The following is a 17,126-nucleotide window of genomic DNA, read 5'->3' as shown; positions in this document are numbered from 1 at the left end:
TTTTTTAGCAGATGCAAAATTTGAATATTGAGTAAAAGTGAATGTCCAATTGTATGACAGACAGTGAATAACTATTAATTTTCATTGTTGGTAAAATATTTTAAGTTACCTTTTTAACTCCTCCTCAATATATATGAGGTTTCCAAAGTTTTGGGTCTGAGCTGTCCTGAATTTGGGCCTGGGAAATCTGATCACCTTATTAAATCAGTGCTGGCTCTTATTTACATTTGGCCCCAGAATGATACTTAAAGCAATTTATATTGTGCTGTTTTTCTAGAATTTTCCGAATTAGCAAACCCCTTCAAAGTTTTCTGATAAAAAAACCCAAAATGTATGCTTACCTGATAAATTTATTTATTTCCGGGCATGGAGAGTCCACAAAACATTCTTATTACTAGTGGGATATTCACTCCTGGCCAGCAGGAGGCGACAAAGAGCACCCCAGAAGAGCTTTTAAGTATCACTTCCCTTACCCATAACCCCCAGTCATTTGGCCGAAGGGAAACGGAAAAAGAAGATAACACAAGGGTATAGAGGTTCCTGAGGACTAGACAAAAAAACTGCCCTCTTAATTTGAATAAGGGTGGGTCGTGTACTCTCCATGCCTGGAAATAAATACATTTATCATGTAAGCATACATTTTGTTTTCTTTCCTATGCCATGGAGAGTCCACAAACCACTCTAATTACTAGTGGGAACCAATACCCAAGTTATGGAAGACCAACTGGCCGCCTTACAGATTTGCTCCTCAGATTAATTTTTTAAAGCCCATGAAGAAGAAACAGCTCTAGTGGAATAAGCCATAATTCTCTCAGGAGGCTGCTGTCCAGCTGTCTCATAAGCTAAACGTATAACACTTCTCAACCAGAAAGAAAGAGTGTTAGAAGTGGCCTTCTGACCACTACACTTACCAGAGAAAACAACAAACAGGGCAGAATTCTGCCCAAAATCTTTATTTGCTTGAAGATAAAAAGAGCACGCACAACATCCAAGTTATGCAAAAGACGTTCCTTCTGGGAAGAAGGGTTAGGACAAAAAGAAGGAACAACAATTTCCTGATTAATATTGCGATCCGACACTACCTTAGGGAGAAACCCCAGCTTAGTACGAAGGACCGCCTTATCAGCATGAAAAATAAAGTAAAGGGAATCACACTGCAGAGCCAAAAGTTCGGAAACCTTGCGAGCAGAAGAAATAGCAAGAAGAAGCAAAACCTTCTAAGATAGTAAATTAATATTAACAGAATGCATCGTCTCAAACGGAGCCTGCTGCAAAACTCTAAGAACAAGGTTAAGGCTCCAAGGAGGAGCAACAGAATTAAACACAGGCCTGATTCTGACAAAGGCCTGAACAAAAGACTGAACATCTGGCAGAACTGCCATATGTTTATGCAGAAGAATAGACAGTGCAGAAATCCGACCCTTCAAAGTACTGACTGACAAACCCTTCTCCAGGCCATCCTGAAGAAAAGCAAAATTTTCAGGAACCATTACTTTGTTCCAAGAAAGACCCTTTGAATCACACCAATGAAGGTATTTACACCATACCCTATGGTAAATTTTGCGAGTAACCGGTTTACGAGCCTGAAGCATAGTATCTATGACTTTCTCAGAGAAGCCACGTCTAGCCAAACTTAGACGCTTAATCTCCAAGCAGTAAGCTTCAGAGAAACCAGATTTGGATGAAGAAAGGGACCCTGAAGTAGAAGGTCTTACCTGAAAGGTAACCTCCATGGCTGAAGAGATGACATCACCAGATCCGCAAACCAGATCTTGCAAGGCCATGCAGAACAGGAGAAACAGATTGAAGCTCCAAGGAACCGCTAGAACATCTACCAGAACGCTTGATGATCTCTTGACCTTGAACCGTACTTTGGAAGTTTGGCGTTTTGACGAGACGCCATCAGATCTAACTCCGGACCCCCCCCCACCTGAGAGTTATCATTGTGAAAACCTCTGGATGGAGAGCTCACTCTGCAGGATGAAAAGTCTGCCTGCTCAGAAAACCCGCCTCCCAGTTGTCCACCCCTGGTATGTGGATGGCAGAGAGATGGCAGAGAGATAGCAATCGTGAGACTCCGCCCACTGGAGAATGCGAGTCACCTCCTTCATTGCCAAGGAACTCAGAGTTCCTCCCTGGTGATTGATGTAGGCCACTGAGGTGATGTTGTCCAACTGAAATCTGATAAATCGGATCAAAGCAAGTTGAGGCCAAGCTATTAAAGCATAGAAAATTGCTCTCAACTCTAAGATGTTTATTGGAAGAGACGACTCCTCTGAAGTCCACAGACCCTGTGCTTTTAAGAAACCCCAAACTGCTCCCCAGCCTAACAGGCTGGCGTCCATGGTCATAATCACCCAGGAAGGCCTCAGGAAGCATGTGCCCCGAGACAGATGGTCCTGTAAAATCCGCCATGAGAGAGAGACTCATGTTGGGGAATCCAAATTTATCTTCTGTGAGAGTTCTGAGTGGTCCCCGTTCCATTGATTGAGCATTCAGAATTGCAGAGGTCTCAGATTGAACCGAGCAAAAGGAATGATGTCCATGGAGGCAACCATCAGTCCAATCAACTCTATGCATTGAGCCACAGATGGACGAATAGCAGACTGGAGAGACAGGCAAGAAACATGCATTGAGCTACAGATGGACAAATAGCAGACTGGAGAGACAGGCAAGAAACATGAAGTTTTGATTTTCTGACGTTCATTAGAAAAATCTTCATAGACAGAGAATCTATGATTGTTCCCAAGAAACACACCCTTGTATTTGGAACAAGGGATTTCATTCCCAGCTTCACTTTCCACCCGTGGGAACATAGAATAGACAACAAGATCTTGGTATGAGATTTTGCTAGATGAAAAGTTGGAGCTTGAACTAGAATGTCGTCTAGATAAGGCGCCACAGCAATATCCTGGGACCTCATCAGGAGAGCCCCCAGAACTTTTGTAAAAATGATGGGAGCTGTAGCAAGGCCAAAAGGAAGGACAACAAACTGGAAATGTTTGTCCTGGAAGGCAAACCTTAGATACTGATAATGATCCCTGTGAATAGGAACATGAAGGTACACGTCCTTCAGATCTATGGTCATCATGAATTGACCCTTTTAACCAAAAGGAAGAATAGAATGGATGGTCTCCATCTTGAAGGTCAGCACCCTGAGGAATTGGTTGAGACACTTTAGGTCCAGAATGGGACCAAAAGTGCCCTCCTTTTTGGGAACTACAAATAGATTTGAATAGAATACTAGACCCTGTTCCTCTAGAGGAACTGGAACAATCGCCCCCAGGGATAATAGGTCCTTTACGCAGTTTAAGAAGGCCTCTCTCTTTATCTGGTTCACAGATAACCTTGACAGGTGGAATCTGCCCCTGGGAGGACAAGATTTTTATCCTATTCTGTAACCGTGGGATACTATACCTATGGCTGAAGGATCTGGAACATTGCGTATCCAAGTCTGCTAAAAAAAGAAAGCCTGCCCCCCACTTGATTCTCTACAGGATCGGGGGCGGCCCCCCCTTCATGTTGCTTCCCCCTATTCCAAGGCTGACTGGACCTCTAAGAAGACTTGGAATGATCCGACTTGGAAGAGGAAGATTTCTGCCCCTTAAAGTTATGAAAGGAATGGAAACTTTAATTCTGGCGACCCTTAGGTCTATTATTTTTATCCTGAGGTAGGAAAGAACCCTTTCCACCTGTAATGTCCGAAATTATTTCTGCCAGACCTGGTGCAAAAAAGGTTTTAGCCTTATAAGGCAGAGATAAAAGCTTGGACTTGGATGCACCATCTGCAGACCAAGATTTTAACCACAGAGCTCTGTGAGCTAAAACAGTAAAACCAGAAATCTTAGCACTCAGCCTAAGAACTTGCATGTTGTCATCACCAATAAAGGTATTGGCTAGCTGGAAAGCCTTGATCCTGTCTTGGATCTCCTCTATAGTAGTCACTTCTAGGATAAGATTAGATAAATAATTGCACCAATAAGAAGTTGCCTCCGCAACTGTAGCAATACTAGCAACAGGTTGCCACTGTAATCCCTGATGAATGTACATCTTCTTCAAAAAAGCCTCAAGCTTCTTATCCATGGGATCCTTGAAAGAACAACTATTTTCAATAGGAATAGTAGTTATCTTAGCCAGAGTAGAGATAGCTCCTTCTACCTTGGGCACTGTGCACCACGAATCACGAATAGCATTAGCAACAGTAAACATCTTTTTAAAAACAGGGGACTAGGAAAAAGGATTCCCTGGTTTATCACATTCCTGAGTTATAATATCTGCCATACGGTCTGGAACTGGAAAAACTTCCACAGATGAGGGTACATCATATACCCTATTAAGCTTACTAGACCTCTTTGGATTCTCCGCAACAGAAGCGTTGGATTCTTCCAAAGTACCAAGAACCTCCATCAAAAAACCTTGAAGGTGTTCTAACTTAACTCTGCAGAATTAGTCACTACAGTATTAGAATCTGACAATTCCCCCTCAGAAGCCACTAAAGAATCATCATCATCATCAGATAATTGAGACAAACTGACTAATGCAGCCTTAGCAGAGTCAGCCTTATTAACATCAATATATTTAGATTTCCTCTTATGCTTACCAGAAACCTTTGGAAAAGCTGCTAAAGCTGCAGAAACAGCAGAAGTAATCTGTGCAGCGAAATCCCCAGGGAAAAAAACACCCCAGGAGTTTGAGAGGACCCACAGGGCACTGCATGTGAAGCTTGGTAAGCTTGAGGGGAAAGCTGAGGTGTAGCTAGGATAACACTATCCTGAGAGACAGGATGCTCAGGGAGAGACATCTTATCTTTCAACATTAAAGTTTTATTATTTAGACAGAGGTGTCAATTTATCAAGCTCCGTATGGAGCTTGATGCCCCGTGTTTCCGCAAGCCTTCAGGGACCTATAGAAAAGAAAGACCAAAGTGACCAACCCTGGTTTTCTATAATGGGGGTAGCAATAATGTTAGAAGTTAAAGCAAAGACTACCTCGCCATCTTCTAACTGCTAATAGCCACCATTACTCTTACTAAAGAGATTGACATGGACACATCTAGACCCCAATCCTTGCTTGCAGGGAAAAGTACTCATAAAAGGATTTAAAAGAAATCTTCAGATACCATCTTTGCCATCCTCTCGTGATCAAAGCAAAGAGAATGACTGGGGATTATGGGTAAGGGAAGTGATACTTAACAGCTCTGCTGGTGTCATATAATTGTCTCTCCTTTCAGGATATAACAACTTACTATCGTTTACTGTGCCTTTAAGTCATTTGCCTTACCCTATTTAAACTCATTCTGGTTACCTTACAGTGCTTGGCATTTTCCTCCTTGGAGCCTGTAACCTGAGCCTCACTCTTGCTGACCTCGTTAGCAATCTCCAGCTGTCAGTCCTAGACAGATCCTTTGTACACTTCAGGGGTTTCCCTGCTACTTCCTGCTGCAACCTTGTGCTGTGACGTCACACGCCATTCTATTTACTACGGACCGGGTGAGTCCTGTAAGCTAGCTCATCTGTCGCATTTAACTCCTCATAAGGTACCTTATTAATGTTATTTAAAACGTATTACTACCTTATACCGTAGTGTGAACTCTGGGACTTTTGTGCAACTTATTTCTGAACCATTCCTGACTTTCCTTTCAACTGAAACACAGTAAGCTTACTATATTCTGTTCCTCATTATTCTTAGAATTGGTAAGTCTATCTTTTAAGTAATCTGATGTGTATGCTGCGCCCATCAGCTATAGATTACTTTGAGAAGCATACCTAAATTAAGGAAGATATCCAACTTCACACTGTTCTCTCTTAACATTTGTTGAAGTATGATATCTACCACACACAATATATTTTTATCTAAGAGTAACTTATTTCTACAGTTGTGGTTCTTAAAACATATTAAATGTTTTACAGGAAAGGAAACCTGCACTAATAAAGTGTCATTCTGAAATAGGAATTATTCTATCAGTATTTATTCCAAACCTACAATAACTTGTACATATTGTTACATAATTGTTCATAATTGTTACATAATACCAAGCCTAAAAATGAACCCAGTAGATTTGGTTACTCATGTTCAAAGTTTAACAGATAAGGTTGAGTCAATGGCACAAGCTTTAGCTTCTGTGCAACAAGAAAATATAAAACTTTAAAACAGTATATTAAAGAAATTGCAGACAAACAGAAGGTTGATATTAACCCTGAACCCACTCTTTCAGCACCAGATACATTCTCAGGTGATAGGAAGCATTTCAGAGAATTTAGAAATGCATGTTATCTGATTTTTTCACTAAAACCCAGAACTTATCCCTCAGATCATACTAAAGTTCTGACAATTATATCATATTTAAGGGGAGAGCCACGCATATGGGCAAATACATTTTTTGAAAGTAATGACCCCATTCTGTACTCCTTGGATGCATTTTTTTCAGCTATGTCACAATTATATGATGATCCTTTTAAACAGCAAACAGCAGAGAATGCTATGAGATCTCTAAGACAGCTAAAGAGACCTGTAGAGGATTACATAGCTGAATTCAAAAAATGGTCAAAGGATGCTGGGTGGAATGATTTATCTTTAAAAAATCAATTTAGGTTGGGTCTTTCAGAAGCTCTGAAAGATGAGTTGGCCCGAGTAGAACCCCCTTCTACTCTAGAGAGTCTAATAAATCTTAGTATATCATTAGACAGACGATTAAGGGAACGCAAACAGGAGAGATATTTAGGGGATCAGGTAGTAAAACGAACACCAGTATACAACACTAAGTCTACTACAATTACATCCCACGAACCCATGGAGATTGGGGTCATCAAAGGACCACTTAATCCCCAGTAGAAACTACGTCACAGACAGAATAATCTCTGCATGTACTGTAGATCAAGTGAACATATTGTCAAAGATTGCCACATTCTAGCCCGCTTGAAAAAGGGTAAGAAGAACAATAATGGATACTGTTTAAATTTACATAACGTGAATACTAATCAATACTCACTCTCTTTTCTCATACAGTGGGAGAACAATCCACTTCATAACAGAGCTATCATTGACTCAGGTGCCAGCACTAATTATATTGATTTCTCATACACTGTAAATAATAAAATTCCACTAATAAAGAAATCAGTTTCTGTGTCACTTCGTGTCATTGATGGGAATCCATTACAATCTGGTCCAATTGAATACCAAAGAATTCCACTGCATATCACCACATCTGAAAATCACACTGAGTAGATCACTTTTGATGTAGTTCCCTCTCCTATTTATCCAATCATATTTGGACTTTCCTGGTTAAAATTACATAACCCGGTAATATGCTGGAAGACATGTAAGGTTCAATTTACTTCAGATTACTGTCTCTCCACATGTTCTATTAATAAATACCTATTACTCACTGACTCTGTTATAATACCTCCCGAGTATTCAGACTTCCATGATGTCTTTAGCAAACAAGAGGCAGAAAACCTACCCCCCCCCCCCACAGGAAGTATGATTGTCCCATTGAACTGCTCCCTGGGGCAGATATTCCATGTGGACATATTTTTCCCCTATCGAAACCAGAACTAGAATACTTAAGGGGATATTTAGTTGAAAATCTACGCAAAGGATTCATTAAGCCCTCCACATCACCTGCAGGGGCTGGCATGTTTTTTGTCAAAAACAAAGACAACAGTATACGTCCTATCATAGATTACAGGGAGCTTAACTTACGCACCAAAAAAGAACAGGTATCCTCTACCCTTAATTTCCAAGTTAATTGAGAGACTTGAGGGGGCTTTGTTTTTTACAAAATTAGATCTTAGAGGGGCGTACAATTTGATCAGAGTTTGGGAAGGTGACAAATGTCTCACAGCGTTTCGTACAAGATACGGTCTATACGAGTACACTGTGATGCCATTCGGCCTGTGTAACGTTCTCGCAACCTTCCAGTTCCTGATTAACGATATCTTTAAGGATTATCTAGACATTTTTGTAGTGATATATCTCAATGATATATTGATACATTCAAATACACTGCCAGAACATATCAAACAAGTCAGATTGGTTTTAACACGATTAAGGGAAAATCACTTGTACGCGAAACCTGAAAAGTGTGTTTTTCACAGTAATAATATCACATTTTTAGGTTACGTGACACCCCCAATGGCATTAACATAGAAACTACTAAAATCCAGACCATTCAACAATGGCCAATACCTACTAGTAAAAAACAAGTGCAAAGATTTATGGGCTTCGCAAATTTTTATTGAAAATTCATTAAGAACTTTGCCCATCTAACTAAACCACTTGTTAAACTCACAAAATCTGATCAAAAGTTTCAGTGGACTAAAGAAACTCAAGAAGTCTTTGACAACCTTAAGCTCCAATTCACCACAGCACCTATCCTAACATTTCCCAACCCATTTCTGCAGTATGTTCTAGAGGTTGACGCCTCGGATTTTGCCATAGGTTAAGTGTTATCACAAAGATTGTCATTAAAGGATCCCTTATATCCAGTGGCATTCTATTCCAGGGTGATGAAAGCTTCAGAACTTAATTATGCCATCGGTGAGAAGGAATTGCTTGCCATAAAATCCTCTTTAGAACACTGGCGACATCTGTTGGAGGGTACTTCGATACCCATACTCATCTACACAGACCATCGAAATTTACAATACCTTAAAACTAATAGAACCCTTACATCCAGACACGCCAGATGGAACTTATACTTTAATAGATTCAACTTCCTAATTACCTATAGACCATCCTCAAAAAACGGAAAAGCTGACGCTCTATCACGAATGTATGACAAACCTTCTATTCCTCACCTTAAACAAACAGTCATTCCTTTGGAACAAATCGTTGGTCTTACCCAAGAATCCACAATAAGATTCAAACAACAGCAGCAGTTGGATAAAACATTACCCAGTCTGAAACTCAATCAACGGGGGGATGACCTCTACTGTTATGAGGATAAGGTCTACATTCCAACCACTCTCAGACAATCCATTCTTCAAACTTATCATGACAATCCTTTGGCACGACATCCGGGTGTCAATAAAACCATTGATTTAATAAAAAGAGATTTCTGGTGGCCCAAACTTACTCAAGACATACAAGATTATATCAAATCTTTCAAAATCTGTACCACTAAGAAGCATACTACTAACCAACCTTATGGGAAGTTAATATCTCTACCAACACCAACTAGACCCTGGACAGACATAGCTCTTGATTACATTGTTGAGCTACCACTCTCCACTAACAATAATACCATTCTAGTCATCACAGACTTATTCAGTAAAATGGTACACTTTATTCCAACCAACAATCTACCATCAGCTGCAAAGACCGCAGACTTATTGTTTCATAATGTTATCAAATTACACGGTTTACCACAAAGTCTTACATCTGACCGAGGATCGCAATTCATCAGTAAATTCTGGACTGAGTTGTGTAAGAAATTGAATATCCAAACCAGATTCAGCACATCATTTCATCCTCAGACTAATGGACAGACTGAGCGTAGCGATCAGTGGTTTGAACAATTCCTTTGCTGTTATGTTAATTCCAAACAGGATGATTGGACCACCTACTTACCTTACATGGAATTCGCGTATAATAACGCTAAACATTCTACCACAAAATATTCTCCATTTTATATAAATTATGGATACAATCCATCATTCGACATTGACTCAAAAGAAGAAAGCATCTGTCCATTGGTGAATGATTTAGTTAACACTATTCAGGAAACCTTTTCATCTGTCCAGGAAAATATAGATCAAGCAAAACTGTTTCAAGGACTTTATTATGATAAGAAAAGAAGACTGGTCCTGCTTACTCAGTTGGTGATAAAGTTTGGCTCTCTACCAAAAATTTGAAGCTGAACTATCCATACCGTAAACTGGGATCCCTGTTTATTGGACCTTTTTCCATCAAGTCCATTGTTAATGACAATGCTGTCACCTTACAATTGCCGTCAACTATGAAGGTGCACCCAACCTTCCACGTGTCTTTGCTAAAACCCTATCATCATACCCGAAATATAGTAGATACTGAAGTTTCGACACCAACTGATCCTGACTATGAATATGAGATCCACTCCATTCTTGATTCAAGATGACACAGAGGTGAGCTGCAGTACCTTATTCATTGGAAGGGGTATCCTTCTGAGGATGATTCCTGGGAGCCTGCAGCTAATCTCACGGCACCTCGGTTGGTTGCCCAGTTTCATAGACGGAATCCGGATAGGCCCAGGTGTTAATCTTCGGAGCCAATCCTTGTTGGGGGCGTTCTGTCATATAATTGTCTCTCCTTTCAGGATATAACAACTTACTATCGTTTACTGTGCCTTTAAGACTGTCATTTGCCTTACCCTATTTAAACTCATTCCAGTTACCTTACAGTGCTTGGTATTTTCCTCCTTGGAGCCTGTAACCTGAGCCTCACTCTTGCTGACCTCGTTAGCAATCTCCAGCTGTCAGTCCAAGACAGATCCTTTGTACACTTCAGGGGTTTTCCTGCTACTTCCTGCTGCAACCTTGTGCTGTGACGTCACACGCCATTCTATTTACTACGGACCGGGTGAGTCCTGTAAGCTAGCTCGTCTGTTGCATTTAACTCCTCATAAGGTACCTTATTAATGTTATTTAAAACGTATTACTACCTTATACCGTAGTTTGAACTCTGGGACTTTTGTGCAACTTATTTCTGAACCATTCCTGACTTTCCTTTCAACTGAAACACAGTAAGCTTACTATATTTTGTTCCTCATTATTCTTAGAATTGGTAAGTCTATCTTTTAAGTAATCTGCTGTGTATGCTGCGCCCATCAGCTATAGATTACTTTGAGAAGCATACCTAAATTAAGGAAGATATCCAACTTCACACTGTTCTCTCTTAACATTTGTTGAAGTATGATATCTACCACACACAATATATTTTTATCTAAGAGTAACTTATTTATACAGTTGTGGTTCTTAAAACATACGCTTTATTAAATGTTTTACAGGAAAGGAAACCTGCACTACATATAAAGTGTCATTCTGAAATAGGAATAGGAATTATTCTATCAGTATTTATTCCAATCCTACAATAACTTGTACATATTGTTACATAATTGTTATAGCTGGGTTGCTCTTTGCCTCCTTCTGCTGGCCATGAGTGAATATCCCACTAGTAATTAGAATGTTTTGTGGACTCTCCATGCCATAGGAAAGAAAATGTAATTTTTAATGGTCCCAGATGTTTCACAGTTTTTGGAATAATCTTGAACTGGATCCTTTCTTTCTGCTCATCCTTAATTTATGTCTTCATTTCTCTTCCAGATAATCCCACCTCAGAAACCAAAGACACCACTGACTTCACCGAAACTATGTCAGTGTCTTTCAAGATTTTGCCTTAGACAACTGAGCTCTTTTCTGGCCCAACAAGAAACTATCCATAGTCCTCCAAGACTCTCCCCTCTTATACTTGCTGCTGGGAATGACTTTTAAAATGATGTTAGCTAAATACTATGCACATATAGATATTTTACCTTAAGGGACATTATTCCTATTTTTTCTATCATCCATGTGTAACAGCAGCATTAAAAAAACATGTCAATCTTGATTGCCTGAAAAAATAGTATTGGTTTCATTGGGAACCCCCAAGTAAACGGTGTTCTGGGATAGCCTAGGTGGTTTTCCCTGCCAGATATAAGAATTTAATATTTTTTGCAGTTTATAGATGTCTCTAGATACACCAAAAATAGGTAAAGCTTGAATGAGATATAACGCCTTAGGCAATAGCGTCATTTTTGCGGCTGCAATCCCACCGAGCCACAAAATATTGCGTTTGGGCAACCACTGGGAGGTCAATAATTGAAACTCAGTCACGAGTTTCCCATAATTAAGCTTGCACAAGTTATCCTCATCGGAGGTTAACTGGATGCCCAAATATTTCAATGAATTGGGGTTAATTTTAAATGGACTCCTAGTCCTGAGTTCCTCCATATCCTCTGCCAAAATATTTATAGGATACACCTCCGACTTAGAGGGGTTGACCAGGCAATTGGATACTTCTCTATACTTTAAAAGTTCCTTCTGGACCTGTACCAAGGACTCCTTAGGGGAGGACAAAGTCATTAAGATGTCATCCACAAACATAGCCAACTTATAGGATTTGTTTTAAATCTCTATTCCTTTTATTTTAGTTATTAGGTAGCTTAACTGCCAGAGGTTCCAGGGACAATACGAACAATAATAGGGACAGTGGACAACCCTGTCTTGTCCCATTGTGAATCTCAAAGGCAACCGACAGGAGACCATTAACCCGAATCTGTGCTGAGGGATTGGAGTATAGGGCTAGAATTTGAGATATGAATTTAGGAGGAAAGCCAAATTTGATTAATGTGGAATGGAGAAAAATCCAATCTAGCCTCTCAAATGCCTTTTTCGCATCTGTTGAGTGAAAAACAGCTGGAGTTTTAGTGAATTTGATGTGATCCATGAGGGTGACTACCTTGCCCATATTATCCCTAGCCTCTCTTTTTCGTATAAAACCTACTTGATCCTCATCAAGCAATGTTGGTAGCAGTTCATTCATCCTTGTGGACAAAATCTTTGCATAGAGTTTAATATCTGCATTAAGCAGAGAGATGGGTCTGTAGTTAGCTGGTACAGAGGGAGATTTCCCGGGTTTCGGAATGACTGTTATGTATGCCTGTAGCATTGAGTCTGGGAACACATGGTCTTTAGAGATATAATTAAATAATGAGGTCAGCTGGGGACTTAACTGGGATTTAAAAGTTTTATAATAGAGGGCGGTGAAGCCATCAGGCCCTGGTGCCTTATTCGGTTTCATGTCTGAAATCGCTGCCTGTACTTCTTCTACACTTATAGGTATTTCTAGAGATTGTGCCGCCTCTGCCGATAATTTTGGGGGGGGCTATATCCTCCAAATATTTGTTGCATGTCTCTCTATGTGTAGTTAATGGTCTTTCTGTATGGATATTATATAGCTTATGATAAAAAAAAATTAAATGTCTTAGCAATAGTCACAGTGTCCTCTATTTGAGATCCAGAGTTTGATGTGAGTGAATGTATGTACAACTTGATTTGTTGTTTTTTTAGGACCCTGGCTAAATACTTTCCTGTTTTTTACTCTCCCCATAGAACCTCTGTTGCAAGAATAGGAGTTTTCTTTGAGATTCAATGTGTAGGTGCTCATTTATTTGTTTTCTTTTCTCGTTAAGTGATTGCAGTATAGCTTCATCTCTGGGCTTAATTTTTGCTAGGTAATCTAACTTCGAAACTTCCTTCGCCAGAGAAAAATAAGCTTTCCTATTAGCCCTTTGTTTGATCGCCCTGGCTTTAATGAATTACCCCCTCATATAGGCCTTATGTGCCTCCCACACCATATCTGGATTAGAGTCTGGGATAACATTAACCAAAAAGTACGTATCCATCTGTTTAGTATACTTCTCCAACCCCTGTGGATCTAAAAGCAAAGAGTCATCTAGTCTCCAGCAAAAGGGCCGAATTGGCATAGAGGGCCATTGTAAAAAACATTCTACTAATGAGTGGTCAGACCATGTGGTATGTTTTATATGACATTGCTTGATATATGAGAGAGCAATATGGTCAGTTAAGATGTAATCTAAGTGGGAATAGCTTGTATGTGGATGCGAGAAGAAAGTATAATCTTTCTTAAGGGGTGTAAATACCGCCAAGTGTCATGCAAAGTGAGTAACTTAATGGACTGCCATATGTATTAAAAACTTTGTGCGAAATATATGTAGTAGAGGAATCAGTGGGACTTTAGAAATATCCAGAATTTTCTGGGAGACCTGCTTTATAAACGTATCTTGGTGTTGATTTGGGGCATATAAGTTGACCAGTGTTACCGGTTTACCATATAACAGGCCCACAATACACAAAAACCTGCCCTCTTTATCTTTATCAATTTGCAGGACATTAAATGGGACAGATTTATGGATAAGAATGCTTACACCATTAATCTTTTTCTGATGTTTAACATTATGGAAATGTTGAGTGTATTTTGTGGTAAAATATCTAGGTGTGCTGTTCAATTTAAAATGAGTCTCTTGTAATAGGAGAATTTTCCCTCCTCTTTTATATAGGTCTTGAAGGGCTATGGCTCTCTTGTTTGGACTATTAAACCCCTTCATATTTTGTGTTATTACCGCTCCTAGGCAACTGAAACATCTTGGCTGTACAGCTAGCATATTTAATCCCTGGGCTTGACAACAAAAAAAAAACATATAACACATTAAAACAACAATAATATAGAAACATAAGGCCTTTCAGACAAAAGCCCTATAAGAAGATACAAAGGGGGGGAATTGCCAAGAGGGCCAAACCAAGGAGAAGTAGCTGTTAGATTTAAAACATCGTAATATTTGAACATATGTTTACTAGATATCTAACTTCTAACACATATTCTTACATACATTGACAATAAGGAGCCTCCCAGAGCAATAAGCCTCTCATAGTCCATCTTAGGATGTCCACATTTATCACTATATGAAGTTTACCTGTTCTTAAGTAGCACTAAAATAATAACTGATCACCGCTCCTAAAAAAAAAAAATTAGAGCCAGAAATGTAGTGAAAGTAAATTACTCCATAATAAACTTTACAGCATCATACCCGCATATTTTAACTGAGTGTTGTTACTCTCAATTCAGTCAGTTGAGACAATAACTCTCGGAGACAATTAAAAAAAAAAAAAAAGGAAAAAAGGGTTATATACTTATACATGGTCTAAGTGGCCTCTTGCCCTGCAGCCTAACGTATATTCTGTCTGGTAAAGGACTTGTCGTTTCTCAGAGATGGGACTCTTTGCCACTCCTGTCCTCTGGGGGAGTGGGATCTCCTTGCTGCTGGATACATCTAGAGGCATCTTAGAGGCGGCCCTCAGCCAGCAAGGGAAGATCTAGTCTCAGCTCTTTACAAGTTGAAGGAATATCCTCTGAAGATTGGCATAAAATTCTTCTGCCCTTCCATTGGATCTGCAGGTTGAATGGGTGTCCCCATCTATAAGGGATATTCTGTTGACATAGCTTAGTGGTGAGCGGTCTTAGGTCTCTTCTTTTATGTAGAGTTCTGGGGGACAGATCCTCAAACAATTGTAGGTTTGTGCCTTTAAATTTTATTGGGTGTTTTTGATGTGCCTTTTTCATCAGCATCTCCTTGATGAGACTTTAACAATCACATCCCTAGGGGGTTGTTCTTCTGAAGGTTTGGATCTCAAAGCCCTATGGACTCTATCAAAGAGCATAAGTGGAATCCTCTCCTTTTTCAGTTAAGTAGCCAAATATACCCTGCACAAATGTTTCCAAATATTGTGGTGGTACCTCCTCCGGTATACCCCTCTACGTTATATGTCGCCGGCTCCTATTTTCTAGATCATCATTTTTATTTTCTAGCTGTTGAATTGTTAAATCTTGTTGAGAAAGCCGGCCAGAAAAGGTAGTCAGAGACGTATGTTGATGAGCTGTATCCTCCTCCAATTTTTCCACCTTCTGTCCTACCTCTATGAGATCCTTCTTGACGTCTGCAATTTCTTCACATATGCATTGCTTCACTTGCTGCACTAGTGACGTAAAGTCTTTTTTGGAGGGCAATGAGTCCAGTAAAGCCTTTGGTATTGTAACGGACTGCCCCAAGCTCTCCGAATCAGAGTCCGAAGACATGGACTCGTTCCTCAGTCTAGGCTCTATGTCTTGGGTATTGAGGGTCCGCGATGATTCGAGGCACTTAAAAATGTATTAACTGAAGGTACTGCACTCGCCTTTTTCTTTGCAGAGTTAACCTCCTTAGAGCCCTTTTTTGGTGACATGTTGGCCGATTCCTTCTCTATATATAGTAGTTGATAGGCTGATGCTTCCTTCTGAGGATCACACGTAGCTCTTGCGGTCCGTTTTTATCCAGGTGACACAGAGCACTTCAAGCTCTCGGTATTCCCTCCAATAATAGTATAAGTCTCCTTATTCCTTAGAGATATTTCAATAGTCCACAGCTCTCTGCCGGCGGCAGCACTTATATAGGCAGGTATCAGGTCACCTCCAAGGGAGAGATCTAGTCTATGTACTACTGCATATAGGGTCTGCAAGCACCTGTGTCGATGTATCTATAGGATTTTGACATGTAGGGATTACCTATAGTGTCATACATAAGTCAACCATCTTTAATAGATCCCCTACAGTACAGCTTTTGCTTCCAATTGTCCAGTGACAGAATTTTTGAAGTATTTGTTACAAGTACCCCCAACTCCTTTCCTTAATCCTTGAGGTGGCCTATGAGCTTCTTTTATAGAAAAGGTGCAGAGGGTGTTATTGAGTGTTTATAGATATTTCCAGTTTCCATTCAGACTCAGCTGCAAAGTTATATCAGGGCGTTTATTGCTTACAGTGTCCCATAGCCTCCATCAACTCCTAACACGTCTCCTTAAATATATCCCTTGTAGCTAGTTGCACAATAGTCTGTTGAATATCTTAAACTGTGGGCCATCGCATCATCATACTCTATTTAATAATGGTGACATACTTTAAATTCAGTTATGGTGATCTGCAGCGCAGCGCGAGTGAGGGCTCCAGGTAATGAGAGGAGTTTTACTTTTTGCTCAGTGAGTTATTTCCCTGTAAAATACACACTGTCCGACCAGAGTCTCTTTTCCCCTTGGCCAGAGATCTAGCTGCTAGCATTGTTTTTAGTGATATAATGTGCAGAACATAAACGTGTGCTTCTCACCTGCCATTTCGTGGGAACATTGGGTCTCTCGCTTTTGAATATTGAGCTACAGACCCTAAACTAAGTACTTTCCATGTGGGTTATCTCCTTTTAGCTGCGGGCAAAATTTACTGGAGCGTGTATGCGGCCTTCCGGTTTTGACTGACGGCGCTTGTAAACATTTTTCCAAACAGCTCTCACCTTGCTGCTCGCCGTTCCGGGATACCCTCCAAAGTAGCTGTTTACATGCTTATTCGTTCACAGGCATTTTGTGAGTACAGTCTCCTCTTTTTGCTCTCAAATTAAGCGGTTTGGCCCCCACTGGATTACGGAGCTCACTCTGGTGCAGCCATCTCGTTTGAGTGCTGGCTCCGCCCCCAAATTTAGACATTTTAAATGAACATTAATTCATGTTTGAATG

At 40.1% G+C, this 17,126-nt stretch overlaps 1 pseudogene; it reads right to left on the bottom strand.

Annotated features, from left to right (window-relative positions):
- The window catches only part of LOC128648590 (fatty acyl-CoA hydrolase precursor, medium chain-like), a 230,976-nt pseudogene that overhangs the window by 89,620 nt on the left and 124,230 nt on the right, over positions 1-17,126 (bottom strand).

This window comes from Bombina bombina, chromosome 1 (genome assembly GCF_027579735.1).
Source record: "Bombina bombina isolate aBomBom1 chromosome 1, aBomBom1.pri, whole genome shotgun sequence".
NCBI classification, from domain to species: domain Eukaryota; kingdom Metazoa; phylum Chordata; class Amphibia; order Anura; family Bombinatoridae; genus Bombina; species Bombina bombina.
The sequence above is the reverse complement of the archived record's forward strand: the minus strand, read 5'-3'. Positions and strand labels throughout refer to the sequence as shown.